The following is a 15,252-nucleotide window of genomic DNA, read 5'->3' on the forward strand; positions in this document are numbered from 1 at the left end:
GAAAGTGAAGATCAGTGTGTGAACAGCATGTCTGAGCGTGGGAAGTTCGGAAAAAAACTTCTCCAGGGTGTGTGTGTGTGTGTGTGTGTGTGTGTGTGTGTGTGTGTGTGTGTGTGTGTGTGTGTCTTGAACGTGCTGCCAAGGCATTTGTCAGTCTTATCGCCTCTCTCTCGCTCTGTGGTGCTGCTGGTGGAGAGTAATTGAGTGCTTAGAGTAATAGATGAACTAATTAGTGAGCGCATTGAAAGTGAGCTCATTAGAGAAAGAGAGGGAATGAGAGAGGTGGGGGGTGGGGTGGGGGGGTGGGGGGGGGGGGGGAATGTCCATTGCCTCCATGCCACAGACTGATGACTCCCACTCACATCCATGGACGCTGCTCTGCACAGCTTCATCGTCCCGTAGGGCGGCGAGGACGAGCAAGGAGGACGCTCACATGGAGGACGGAGAGTTAATGGACCTCAGATCCCATAAATATTCAGAACAAGCCGTTCAAAACAAACGGCGGCTTGAAAGGAGGCGAAACAACGCGTCGCGGCCCATCCTTTCAAGAAGCTGCAGTTGCAGACGGCAGCGAGGTTTATCCATCCCGTTTCCGTCCGAGAACGAGCTCCTGATTAACGATGGAGGGGGTTTGTGTTCGCCAAAGAGGAGCAAAGACGCGAGGAGATGAATATCTAATGGATTATCTTAAAAAAAAAAACAAACGCTGTCGACGACGTGCTGAGCCGCCTCTGAAGTCTTCTCTACTTTGTGGAAAATCTTAGTCCTCGTTTACGCGACGTGTTCAAGTGAAAACAGAAAACTTCTGTTGCCTTTTACAGCCACTGAGAGCGCAACTTTTTGAGGACGCTCGGATTCCGTCTCCATGGAAACGGGGAAAACACAATTATTTTTTTTTTGACATGCCGCTCCTGCTCATGCCGCACCACAACTGTGGTGATGTAGTTCTTCTGCACATGCTCAGTAGATGGACAATAACTACGACTCCCAGTTTATATTCTCCTGGGACTTGGTGCTTTTATTTTGACAGTCACCGTAACAACAATCCAACATGGTCGTCCGTCCATACCAACGTCCTGCCGTTGTTAATGTTTATGTGTGGAGTTTCATTACAAAAACAACCAACAGCCCCACCTCCTGGCCCAACATGCTAGCTACACTGTTTTCAGGATTTCTGCCATTTCCGTGCAGGTGGACATCATTTTGAAAAAGTTGCTGCGTAAACATGAAAAACTTTTCTGAAATGAAAATGCACTGCTACAAAACAGCTACAGTCTACCGAGTTAAACTGGAGATGGACTGAGTCCTTCATTTACACAGCCTGCAGCCTCAACAACACCTCCCACTCACACACACACACATGCACACACGCACACACACACACACACACACACACACACACACACACACACACACACACACACACACACACACACACACACACACACACACACACACACACACACACACACAATACGCCTGAGTTCAGTTCATTGTCCGAATGCAAATATTACACAGACATTTATTTATACAAAAGCTGCCAATCAAAGTTGCTTTCAAATTATATTGCCGAGTTTTTATCAGATTATGTTTCAGAAGAGTCCAAAGGAACTGAAAGTAGTTTTAATAAAGAAATCTAAACATGGGAACTTCCCGAATTACAAACTCAAGAGAAAAATGTTTAATTTAACCAATTTTATCAGAGAAAAAATGTGTCTCAGTGCCAAAAAATACTGGTCTACCTCCTAACTGTTAGCCGCTACCTGCTCACTGCATGCTGCATTTAGCTCTTCACTGTTAGCTGCTGCTAACAGTTAGCTGCTAACTGATAGGCGCTACCTGCTCACTGCAAGCTGCATTTAGCACTTCACTGTTAGGTGCTGCTAACGGTTACCTGCTAACTGTTAGCCGCTAAAGCTGCATTTAGCTCTTCACTGTTAGCTGCTGCTAACGGTTAGCTGCTAACTGTTAGCCGCTACCTTCTCTCTGCAAGCTGCATTTAGCTCTTCACTGTTAGCTGCTGCTAACGGTTAGCTGAATGTTTCTTTTGGAGGTGCTACGTCCAACAGAAATTACGTGTGTGTTAATTAAATTCAGCACGCCAACTGCTCCTGACTTGTCACCTCTGCCTTCAGGCCACTTCCTCAAATAAATTGTGCCATTAATTCCATTTTCACACTCGGTGTGGAAACATTTAACGCAAGCACACCCGTCACAGACGCCAAATAATCAACGCTAAAATAAAATGATAAAACACGCCGTTGTTCATGATAAGAGCTTTTTGGCCTCGCGGGCCGTTGGTTTGGGATTGGGGGGGGCTGGATGTGTCCCGCGGGCCGCCAGTTGCCCGTGTCGGAGCTAAATAAAGAGATAAGCCGGGAGCTCTGCAGTGTCGCCATAATAGAGGCTGCAGCTTCATTACCTCCAGTCTCACGGGCCGGAAACGACGACTCAGCAGGGTCAGTGCTGTGGTCCGCCGGCCGAGGAGTCAGTGACTTCAGTTTAATGGGTGCGGATAAAAGGCGGATATGAAATATCGGAGGTGGAGGAATTAAATAAAGATCGCCCGCGGCCGCAGTGCAGTGTTATAAAGGCGGAGAGGTACAGGGCTCCTTAACCTTGGAGCATTTAAATAGTTAATAAGTCACACCGATTAAAATAAATAAATAAATTATTACAAAAATAAAAACAACACATCAAAGTTTAAAGTGGCGTGGCATGTTTTCCAGTGTTTCTGCCTTCAAATGTTGACGTTTAAACGTGAAACTTCCCTGAAATGGATGTGATTTCACTTGAAAAGTCGCCGCGGTAACGGAGCCTTCAGGCAGCAGATGTGGCCACTTGGCCAATAAAAGATTAAAACAAGGCATCACTTCAAGGTCTAATTATAGATTCAGGGATCAGACTCGTCCTGATAACAGAAGTGTGCTAACAGATTTAAGTACCCACAATGTAGGTGAAACATGCCGACACACACACACACACACACACACACACACACACACACACACACACACACACACACACACACACACACACACACACTCAGAGCGCGGTGTAATAGGCTATGGGGGTGGTGTTCATAGTCCTAAGCAGAATGGATTGAAAATCCACATTACACAACACACTCCCATTCCAGAAAAGAGATCCATCAGGCCCTTGCACTAAGCATCTGTACATAAACCTCAATTATGCTAATGCTAATCCCTGGGACATTGACGTGAGTAGGCAAGGAGGCTAACGGCTAAAGACTTTGATGTGCGGTGCCATTTGGCAGAGCCCCGCCGAAAGACGAGTTGGACCCCAAACCCAAACCAGAGCTTAAAGGAGGAAAACCAGCCGGGCCTTGTCTGTTCCTTCACTGATTACAAGGGCTTAAGGGGCTTCTTTTATTTGCCTCTTTGGTACGGACCCAATCATGGGTGTCAGTTCTCTGCACTGCTGCTTGGCAGTTGTTCCGCATTCGTTTATTTTATTCTTACTCACCCGTCGTCTGTGCCAGACTCCCGCTTTGTCTTGTTTTTGTTTTCTCCTCGTGGTTTTCCGCCATGTGCACATTTGCATCTGTCACCACTGATCTGTTAATGTGAGGAGAAGCACAATGATGTACATTAAACCCTGTGCGACTGTGGAGCAATAATTTTACACAGTTCAACACCAAATATTGTTCTCAATTTAATCCAGACATCAAAAGGTGTTTTCAAAGATTTGCAATGTGGTGCAATACACATTTACACCACAAGATGGTACACTGAGTAACTCATCAGAGTCGGAAGGAAAAGAGGAAGAGGGACAGGGTTTGATTTGTTATTGGCCAAAATAATGAAAATATGTGACACACAGTCATCATGTTATTAAATAAAACATGCATATGGATAAGAAGTGACCAATACAATAAATATGGTGTGGCAGTATGGTAGTAGTATGGTAGCTCCAATCCTAATATTATCAAATATATTTCAGACTAAGAACAAACTTAAAATATAAATTATTATCCCTTCAGATTGAAGAGAATAAAGAGACACGCCTTTCCTGAAAGTGTCATTGAGATATCCTGATTATTAAAGAAACTATAAGTGTTTTTACGTAAAAGGTTTTTGGTCACAGATTTAAGACAATTCCACTAATTAGTAACCTTCTTTTGCCAATTAATTCCTTATTTGTTAAGATATCTGAATGGTTTCGCTGTCATTTCTTTCCAGTGGCACCAGTTGCATTCAAATTGCTGGACTTTTTAATTTTTATTCACACACCTAAACGTCGTAAAACCGATTCGTGTGTTGAAAAAGAAAACTCTAAATTGCTCTTAATATCTGTATTGGCATTGTGGCTGCTGAACAGTGACGTCGCCTTCATCGAGTCGTATTTATTCTACGTACACAGAGAAAAGAATCTAACGTTTGACTTGAGTCACGCGTTTTCAGACGTTCCGATCGCCATGTACATCACTGACCCCCGTCTTAAAACTACCTCCAATTCATCCTCGTGTTTTTGTGTGTGTTTTTTTTAGCTTCCAACATCAAGTTTGAGGAGAAAATATTGATATGATGTCTAATTTCCCTCCCTGGAGCTGAGGCCAGCTCACAGAGGGAACCGGCGGTAACCTCGTGTCTGATCAGTCGACAGTGACTCTCAATTCCTTCAAAGACAGAAAATCTGTTTGAAAATGGAAAAAGTTGCTGCTGTGAACTCGCCACCTGGTTGCGTAATGGTACTTCTGTGATTACAAGTTGCTTTTTAGAAACTGAACACGCCGCTTTAATCGCTTCGCCAGTTATTAAACAAAAAAAAACAAAAAAAAACCCAAAAAACAAGAGCGATCAGACATTTCCTGGCAAACAGAAACATTGTTAGCAGTCATTTAGTTCCATTAAGTGTTTTTTTGAAGTACTTTGCCGTCTTTGTTACTCTTCTGTTCTAATTTCTCTGAGCTTTCAGGAAAAAGACTCTGCCACAAGAGAAGGATTAAAGCTTATTTTCAGTGAATGAGTCAACACGTGAAAACGGGCGGAAAAAACACTGCAGACAGTTTGAGCAACAAAAGAGATTATGAACATTTAAGAGGGATTTGGGAGAAATAATTGAGGCTTGTTCTAATTTTAGGGGTAGAGACTGTAAAATGGTGGCATAACCTTTTAGGCTAGGATGATGGGGCAGAGGAGGAAAAAAAACAAAAAACAAAAACAAAAAAAAGCCAGACAGGACAGCTTCTTTTTGTTTGATTCCCACTGAGTGGCATTTCAAGAGTTCAACAAACAAGTCAACGCTTCATTTTTTTTTTTTTTTTTTTTTAACTCAAGGAAATAAGAGAGCCAGCTGGCAGCAATAGCCAATAATCATAAACGGTCAATGTTTTTGCAGATGGTAACTATTGACGACCACAAAAAAAACAAAAACACGAGCTGGTATACAGACGGCGAGGCTCTCGTCTTGTTGTTGACAGTGTTTGTCAGGTAAGTTGAGAAGCTCCACCACAAACAAAGTCATACAGAGAGACAAGGGAGTTTGTTTGTTTTTTTCTCCGCGTGACCTCCATCCATCTCTCCGTCTTCTAAACCTTCTTTTATCCAGACCGGGTCATTTGGTTTGGAGCCTGACGCCATTACCAGACTGCAGAGAACACCTGGGAGAGGTCACAGGTGGATCGCAGGGCGACGCCCCATTTTTGCATTTTCATTTCAGAAAAGTTCCACGTTCCCACGGCAACGTTCCCAAAATGATGTTTGCTCACAAAGGCAAAGGCAGAAACACGGACGACGACATAGTTAGCATGTTGGGCCGTGAGTTAGCGCTGTTGTAAACATCAACAATGGGAAAACACGGATAAAACTACCAGCAGGATCTGGACTGCGAGCCGTGACGCACTGGAAGAAGAAAGCCTTGTTATTGTCCCGTCAACTGAGCATGTGCAGAACAACTGCCGACGCCTCCGCCGTCGACGCGGAAATGGGGTCGGAGCGTTTTCAGAAAGTTGTGTTTGTCCCTCGTTTCCACCAAGCATTTTCCGAAAAAGATTGCATCTTTGGAGTCGTTTCCAAAAAAAAAAGTCTTCAGTGGCTCCGAGGACCGTTGTCGTGAAAATGGACGCTCAAAACGCAATGGAAGTTTTGTCGTCTCTCTTGGAAAGGTTGTCATGTGACACACCAACAGACCGACTGACTGACTGACTGACTGACTGACAGTTTGTTTGTCTGGCAGCCGGATTCTTCCTCTAATTGGCCGACTGGCTTCTGCTCGGCTCAGCTGAAGCGCTGACAAACAATTATCCTCGATGACAGTATCACATTTGTCTCATTAATTAAATGTGTTTGCTACAACAGCAGGTAGTCAGCAGTGACAAGACGGAGGAGTTCCAGGCTGTGTGTTGTGAGAAAGATAAACACCTCTATAATTGCTCTTGTCAGGAGAAGAAGAAGAAGAAGAAGAAAAATAGGAGCGATCTCACGCAGCAAAGTCATTTTTCCTCATCTTTTCTTTTTGCTCCTTCGCGGGGTTTCAGCGAGAGAGATTAGAGAACAACTGCTTAAAATGTCTGAGTTGTTTCATCCTCGGTGTTGGAAGAGAGAGAGAATCCGTGAAGCAGGACGGAGGAGGACGGAGGAGGACGGAGGAAGTGGGCCAGTCGGCTGTCGGCTCACTGAGGCGGTGAATCAATGCAGTCAGACAGGCAGACAAGCCGGGCAGCAGGTACGTCTCTCCTGACATCATCTGCCTGGACAGTCACTTTCAACACCCACCCTCCTTCGTTTCTGGTGTATTTCTGTTACAGCACTACCTCCAGGCCTGGCATATGTACTACACCACTGTGAGTGGATTTCATGGTGTCTCGTGGACGCAGACGTTATCAGTGTGGACGGGGATGTTTTTTAAAACGACGGGGAGAAATAAAGATAATTTTGGCTCGTGTGGACGAGGCCCTATAGTTGACAAGCGCCGTAACAACAAAATGTTTATCTGTTTATTGTTCACTGTGTAGATTCATTTAGAAAATAACCCACAGCACCAACTAGTGGCATGACACGAAAACAACACTGTTTTCAGTGTTTCTTCAATTCCTGTGTCGACGCACATTGTTTTCGGAATGTTACCGTGTAAATATAACTTTTTTTTTTAAAATGACATGTAAAAGAGGCTTTAAATGTGTCTTCAAGGTCCAAAAATCTCACACCTCTTCCTCTCAAATATCTAATAACCATGTCTATAAGATAAGTTATTGAACCAGGACAACATAAGCGCTCTGTGTGTGTGTGTGTGTGTGTGTGTGTGTGTGTGTGTGTGTGTGTGTGTGTGTGTGTGTGTGTGTGTGTGTGTGTGTGTGTGTGTGTGTGTGTGTGTGTGTGTGTCAAGTGGGTCTTGTATCGCAGTCCCAGCAGCAGCATGCTGTCATTAGAGTGGGCAGGAGAGAGCCCTTGTGGCTCGGTTCCATCAAATTGTAATCCCCAGCACATTATTACCATGGCAGGGTCACCTCTCCACCACCGCTCCAGGGCAGGAGCAGGTGAAGTGTGTGAGCGCACACACACACACACACGCACACATACACACACACACTTCTTACATTTGCTGCCATTTTCCCTGTTTGGCCAGTGTTTTTCTTGACAGTCCTTATATTACCCGGCCGGCCCCCCCATAATGAATCCATCAGAGAAGACTCGGCCAACGTGACTGTCATACATAATTCATTAACCGCCCAAAACCCCCCCACCCCCACCCCCCTCAATCTCCCTTTCCTCCATCCAAACGGCCTCCAGTGGGGCTTCTCTCACCAACAACCCCCAACATCACAATTATGTGGGTTTTTTATATGAATGTAGTATACATGTGTATATATTTCAATGCTGGCTCCTGTGATGTGTTGTGTCCTGCCTCACAGTGGAAAATTCCTCCGTTTTGGCCTCTCCGTGTGAAGTTTGCATGTTCTCCCAGTGCGAGTTTCCTTTTCTCTAGAACTGTAGCATTGGTGTAGGATGCATTCACAGCTCAGCCCACATGCATATTGAGACCGGTGGAAAAGCTCCACAACTTGAAAACGTCAGGATTTTCGTCAAAAAACTACAGAAAATGACTCTAATCTCAACATAAAGACAATTTTAACAAAGCCCTCTGGTGCAAAATACAGTAAAATGATTAAAAAAACGTCTGTGATAGCTGTTGAATCCTGCAACTTAACTCGAAAATGTTTATACATCGTTTCACTTGTCCAGGTAATCTTGGACTTGAATGACATTCAAAGTTTTCCAAGAGGGAGAAACACCCAGACAATTAAAACAGATCCACTAATGTGTTACAAAAGAAGGTTCCAGGAAGCCCAGAAAGTACTATGGTTACTGGTTGCTATGGTTTTCATGCTCTGTATGTCAATACATTTGGTCCATCAAACTGAAGCAAACCCTCTCAAAACCTCAGAAAGACATGGATGGATACTCGGCTGCACTTGCTTGTGTGTCACACGCTTCTGCTGTCCGCGGTTTCCAGGGAAACCGCCATTAGGCCTCTGGTTTGACTGCGTGTGGGTAGAGAAGAGACATGTTCAACCGCCACTGATGGACATCACTTCTAATTTGGCCGTCAATAACACAGTGCCGTCCTCCTCCAGCAGGAGTCGGGCCCGCCGGTCCCGGAGCTCCTCGGGGCAGCGCCGTCATTTCAGGAACACGCTTTACTTCCACACGAACGGTTTGTCTGGAGCGCTTGACATGAATTCAAAGTGGACGGGGTTTCTGCTGCTTTAAATGACGACACCGAGACACATGCACTCTCTGAACGCATGTGTTTCAGTGCCAACTCGTGGCTCTGACATGCTAACTACATCGCTGCCAACGCTTTCACTGGAGGCTTTATAGTGTAAACGGGACCCGAGTCTACGGACCTTCACCTTATTTCAGAGGCTCCCTCTTTAATCGTTATACATTAAACTTCCTGTATTGTCTAAGCAGCGCCACACATTTGGTCTGGTAGTAATTCATAGCGGTTACAGTTAACAGCTGCTGGGAATCCCGAGGCAATAAAAAGGCTTTTATATGTGGCCTGCAACTCTTACATGAGCGATTTGGCTGAAATGTACAAACGGCTGGCTGATTGTGGCACTTGAACGCATTTGTTGCAGGGAGACCACGGTGGTTTTCTTTCCTCGTCATACGGTCGTTTCATTCATTCCTTGTGTGCAGGCCTCAGGTGTGCGAGTGCTCCTCCGCCCAGCTCCTCCCTCAATAAACGTACTCCTGCGGATGGAAGTCAGCAGGGAGGGCAGCTTTAATGTTAATGGGAGGATAATGGTGTAATTTGCTGTTACGAGCCGATTTCAGTCATATGACAGTTAATCATTTAAGTGCCTCCTCACGGGCAGTTTCTGAAGGAATATAAAAAAAAAAGAATTAAAAAAAAAAAGAACTCCAGTTCGTTAAGGCACTCATTCAGTATGGAAACATTTAGGAAGCACCAAGTGTATCTGTGTTGTGCATTTCATCATGTCATTAACAGCCTGACAAGCAAAAATTTGTTTTTTTCCAGCTGCTGCTGGTGGCAGATCTGAAATCAATGAGCGATGTTCTAACTCGGGGACTCGTCAGAAGAAGGGAGGCCGGGGAGATGGAGAGAGCTTCGTCAGACGGAGGGAGGGAGACAAAAAGACAAACTCGGGCCTCGTTGACACGAAAACGTCTCAAGAGAAAAATGCTTCGTTTTCGCGTTTAAACAGGAACATTTTGAAAACAAAGTGTTTCTACAGAATGAGCAGCAACGTAAAACAATGGAGTTCGCATGTTGGGACATGAGTGTCCCAACATGCCCCCCCCCCCTTTACACGACTGCGGTGTCGTAGCGTTTCAGAAAAGTTCCACTTTGGGAGCAGTTTTCGAAAAAAAAAGTTGTCTTTCCACCGACTGTGTTGTTACTGTTGTCGTGTGAACACACACCCGAAACACAGTGAAAGTTTCGCATTTTCACTTGAAAATGGTTTCGTGGAAACGGTTTTGGAGTGCAAAACGATAGAGACAATAAATAAGAAAGAAGGACCGAGAGAAGAGGGATGTGGTTGGTGTGTGTGTGTATGTGTGTGTATGTGTGTGTGTGTATACACCAGGTTGTACACAATAAACTGACACTCATCCAGAAGCACTGACCTATCTAAGTGCATTTGGCTTCAGTACAATTCAAATATGATTGTGAAGAAATAATTGCCTATTTGATGAGGCAGGTGATTCTCTGCAGCTTGGCCGACCTCCACCTCTCTCTCTCTCTCTCTCTCTCTGCCATGTTCTCTCACAGCGTAATATGTGTGGCTGCTTGCAGGGTGGGGGAGCGGAGTAATGGGCAGGAGGTGGAGCATGAAAAAGGTTAGAGAGAAAAATCACATCACCGCAGAGAGAGGCGATGAGAATGTGCCCGGCTCCCAAGGCCAGATGTATTTACCTGGGTAATGATAGTCATCTGGACTGACGGGGCGTCTGTATGTATGTGTATGCTTTTTGTGTGTGTGTGTGTGTGTGTGTGTGTGTGTGTGTGTGTGTGTGTGTGTGTGTGTGTGTGTGTGTGTGTGTGTGTGTGTGTGTGTGTGTGTGTGTGTGTGTCGGGTCACTGTCTGCTTGGCTGAGGGGCTAGATTGCAATTTATTTGCCAGCAAACACACAACGCTCCTTCTTCTTCTTCTCGCCATTTTCCTCATACGTCTTTCTTTGGTTCCGCCTTCTCCCGCCACCCTCGTACTCCTTCCATCAGCTCTCGGCTCTGCTTCGAAAGTCGCCTTTATCAATTCATAAAAACTCACTTGCGCACATGATGGAGGTCCACAAGCCCTGGAGAATGATTCAATCCACACACAGTCTTCGTCACTTTTAGGGACTTTATATTAGGGACGTAAACTAGCCATAATGACTCTGACCTATAAAACTATGAAGTCTTTTTACGCAAACCTTCATCCTATAGACCTTAGCCCAGGATGCCAGACTTAAAACCTGTCGGCTAAATGACATGAAAACGACACCGTTTTCAGCATTTCTGACGTTTCCAGAAAACGCAAAAATTTTACGTTTTCACATAAAACATCACGTAAACAAGGCCTTAGTCTACAGATTTCAACCTGAGTCCAGCAACAAAAACCTGAGTTCCTCGACCCCAACAGAAGTTCTTTGATTCTTCAGTCGGTCCATAGACCCTAATCCCAGTTCTGACACCTGACGTCAGTCTACAAACTCAAACCTTAGTCACCAAAACCGAGACGTTAGATTCTAATCTCAGTCCATAGACCCTAGTCTTAGCTGACAGACCTTAACATTCGTTAAAATATCCTAATCCTAACTTATACGTCATCTTCGTCCATTGGTTTGGTCAGTATAGAGTCTACGATCAGTATATAGACTAAAACCTTCAACGACTGACTTTCACTAAATCCAGGGCCCAAACCATAGATTCTATCCTGAGTCCATGTGTCCTACCTTCACTTTGTTAACCCGACCCTTTGTCTTCAGATCCTAGTCTTGGTCTACAGATCCTAGTCTTGGTCTACACCTCCCCCCCAAAACACAAAAGCTCATTGCCGTGTTTCTGCTCCACCCTCCCACTTCCACTTCCTCCTCCCGACAGTTCTCTACTTCAGTGGGCACGAAGTGAAAGCGAAGGCTGGACCCATTTGCCTGTTGTTATGTATAAATACAGCAGTTGGCACATTAGCTCGCCTCCAGCACGAGCGGACAGAAGGCGAGGAAATGTAAATACTGCGTTTTGGCTGCAGCGTCCACTGTTTCTACTGCCGGTCACGATCTCCCTTGTTTTTCTTGCAAACATTTTTCATCCAGTTATTGTGGATTGGAGAGTCTGGCTCAGAGGAGGATGTGTGTGTGTATGGAGGGGGTGTACATCTGATTGGTGTTTTTCGCAGGGGGAGGGTTGTGACACTTGACTGCTCTTATCAAGGGTCGCCAGATGTGAGCCCCCCCCCCCCCCCAGGTTAAAGAGGGGGGTTCACACACACACATAGACCAATACATACATAAAAACATGTACATGGTCTCGTTCCAGTCTCTTTCCTTGCCATGTGAACGGAGTAGGAAGCAGAAGGAACGAGTGCTTCGATATGGATTGCTGGGATTGAATTAAAAACATTAGCTGGAGGCTGGAAGGCTGAATTCTGATGATGAGGCCACTGGGGGGGGGGGGATACCGAAAATGGGCTTTTGCTGCCAGGGCCTGGAAATCCCTTACTAATGGAATGAGAAAGACAGAAAGGAAGAAAGCGAGGGACAAGTAGAAGGGATATCACGCTGATGAGTGTGGCTGAATGGCTACGGAGACAATGTGTTCCCTGTGTGTGCGGGCGGAAGTGTGTGTGTTTACGTGTGGGCAAAAAAAAAAATGGCCCGAAACAAATGGAGCGGAGCCAGAAGGCCTCAGATGGAACATCATTACTAGTAGCTGCAGAAATATTCTGCCTTTGGCAGAATAAGCGGGGCGGCGGGGGGGCAGAGCAGATTATTTCCAAAGAGCACACAAGTCATACAAGCACTTACACTTGCACACAACAGTGGAACACGAGTTTGATCCGGTTCAGTGGCTTTGATGGTGTTCGAGCAGCTGGAAACGAGAAAAGTTACAACTTTGGAAAGTCCCACTTCCCGTTTGAACGATCACGTGGCAAAATAAGTCGGTTTACAAGTTTGTCACGAAGAGACGTCCAAGTGAACGACAGAGACCATCGGCATCTCTTATATAGAGCAACAGAAGCTTGTAAAGTTAGTATAGACTTTGCTTCCAGACATAAGCTTGTAAGAATAAAACTAATAATTCAAACCAAGCTAAATTTGTTGAAATCACAGTCCGATTTGTTTAAAACAATAAAATCTGAACAAAGATGAAGGTATTCGGCTCATTTCACGAGCGTCTTGCTCCGTTTATAAAGTCTAAAAGAGGATACAATTTTGTACATATATAGTACACATATAGTAGAAAATCTATTAAAAAAAAAAGCCACACACCTCAAATACATGTGAAAACTGTTTTAGGGCTACACCGATACCAATACCAGTATCGGCACCGATACCGCAGAGGGTATTATGTGATATCGTGCATTCGTGTGTTGTTTGCATGTGGAGTATGAATTAAGCTTGATGGCTTTTAATAAGTAGCTAGAGGTTACTACTCATACTTGAACTCGTCTTCTAAAACAGTGGTACTACTCTGCACACCGCTGCACTTTGGGTTCAATAAAAACATCCGGTAAGAAGTGCAGGAGCACGAAGTGGCAGCGCGGCTCTTCCTTCTCTTAATCACCGTCTTTCTCCGCGATGTGAAGCGTCCTGGACCACAGCGCGAGGAACACAGGCCAGATGGTTAATTAGCAATAAAAAGCTCAGTGGATACTGAAGAAAATGTTCGCGTCTCCTCATTTTTTGCCTTTTCTCTGCGACCATCACGGTTAAATCCTCCAAGCGGCGGGCATTTCCAGCCCCCTCGTTTTCCGCGCCCGACATGAATAGGAGCATCTGACACGGGCTGACACGGGCTTTAAATGTACAATCTGCCTGGTTTATGATGGGAACAAATTAATAAGTGAATGTTATCTGTGGGTAGCAGAGCGGGGTGCCTTGCCAGGCCTTTTTTTTTTTTTTTTTTTTGGTTCCTGTAGCACTTCTTTTCATGTAATTGACAGAAGACAGAGCTCTCGGTGTGAATTGGATCCCGACATGGATATTGGCACGCTTTGTGTGTGCAGGCCTATAGAACGCAGTGTGTGTATTAAAGACCGAACGCATGTGCGTGTCTTTGTTTGCGCAGATCCGTCTTGACGTGTTTGCACGCTCTGTTTAGGAGAGGAGTTTGGGGGGGGGGGGGGGGGGGGGGTTGATACGCAACGTGTGGCTTCTCAGAGAAAAACACAAGACGTGGTGAGAAGCGGGTTGAGGATCAGGCCGGCGACACACCGTGACGTTTTAACAATCTTAACGCGATGCCGTACGACGCGAGTCTAATAAGCGGAAGTGCGCGACGACAACGCGAGGTGGAGGTGGGGCACAGCCCGCGACGTACGCGAGTCGACATGACCGCATGAGAATAAAACGTCATAAGCGTGCGAAGCATGAACAAGAGTCCTCGTGGTATTTATGAGTTTAGATCGCAAAAAAGGAAAAAAATTCGAGATCGTCTTCTTTGTTTACGTTCCCAAAAATGTTGATGTGTTTTGACATTGCAGCTGCAAACAGCTACTTGGGTTCAGCGCCGGTGTGGATTTGTGACGTAGATCGCGGCAGTCAGAATGTCAGAATCTCATCGCAGGTTGTGTTTGGTCGCAAACACCGTGACGTCGTCTGTCCTTGCGTCGGTCTCACGGTGCAACGCAAGTCGACCGACTTATAGCCAAGAACAAAGACATGGCCAGGATTCTCTCGTGATTGTCGTTGTGGAACATCGTTGTGTTGGCGGGCATCAGGCAGCGAATGAAGCAGTGGTAACTGGCGGTGTCTCGCTCATCTCTCCCTCCCAGTATTGGTATTGTGGAGTCGGTGAGAGATGGCAATCAGCGGGAGAATGTGTCTCGAAGATGAAAGCGGGGAAAGGAAAACAGAAGGCGAGAGAGAGAGAAAGGACAGCCTCTTAAGGCACCTCCATCAGTCTGTCGTTAGGAGGGTAATGAACCCAGCACCACCGCTGCCAGGCAACCACACACACACACACACACACACACACACACACACACACACACACACACACACACACACACACACACACACACACACACACAGAAACACACGCACACGCGTACACACACACACACACACACGCATGCACACACATACGCACACACGATAAACTCCCTCATGTCCTGCTATTCACCTAATATCGGACATTCTTTCCAATTACAGACTGTTTATGCACAAAAGCTGAAAATAAAATCAAATCCATGTCTATAAATCCACCCGGCTCTTGTGATTTGATTCCGGCAAATACAATTCACATGTATAGTTTTACATCAGGTTGTCAAACATTTGGTCTGAGACCTGAACACGACACACTATGAGGGTGACTCCGGGGCCCAGGCTGACATTTCAAAGTGTTAAAATAATGAAGAAACCAACGTGTCAATAAGTGTAGCTGCTGTTCAGGGTTTGTCCACTGGGAGTTGCACTATTTCAGTGAGACAAGCGTCGCAAAAATCCTCTCAGTTCAGGGAAGCATTAGTCTGAAGAAAAACTTTAATTTGATTTAATCAGTCATTTGTTGTCATTCTAATCAGTTTTTAAACATTTCGTCACCTTTTGTTGT

Source organism: Blennius ocellaris (assembly GCF_963422515.1).
Source record: "Blennius ocellaris genome assembly, chromosome: 1".
In the NCBI taxonomy this organism is placed as follows: Eukaryota; Metazoa; Chordata; class Actinopteri; order Blenniiformes; family Blenniidae; genus Blennius; species Blennius ocellaris.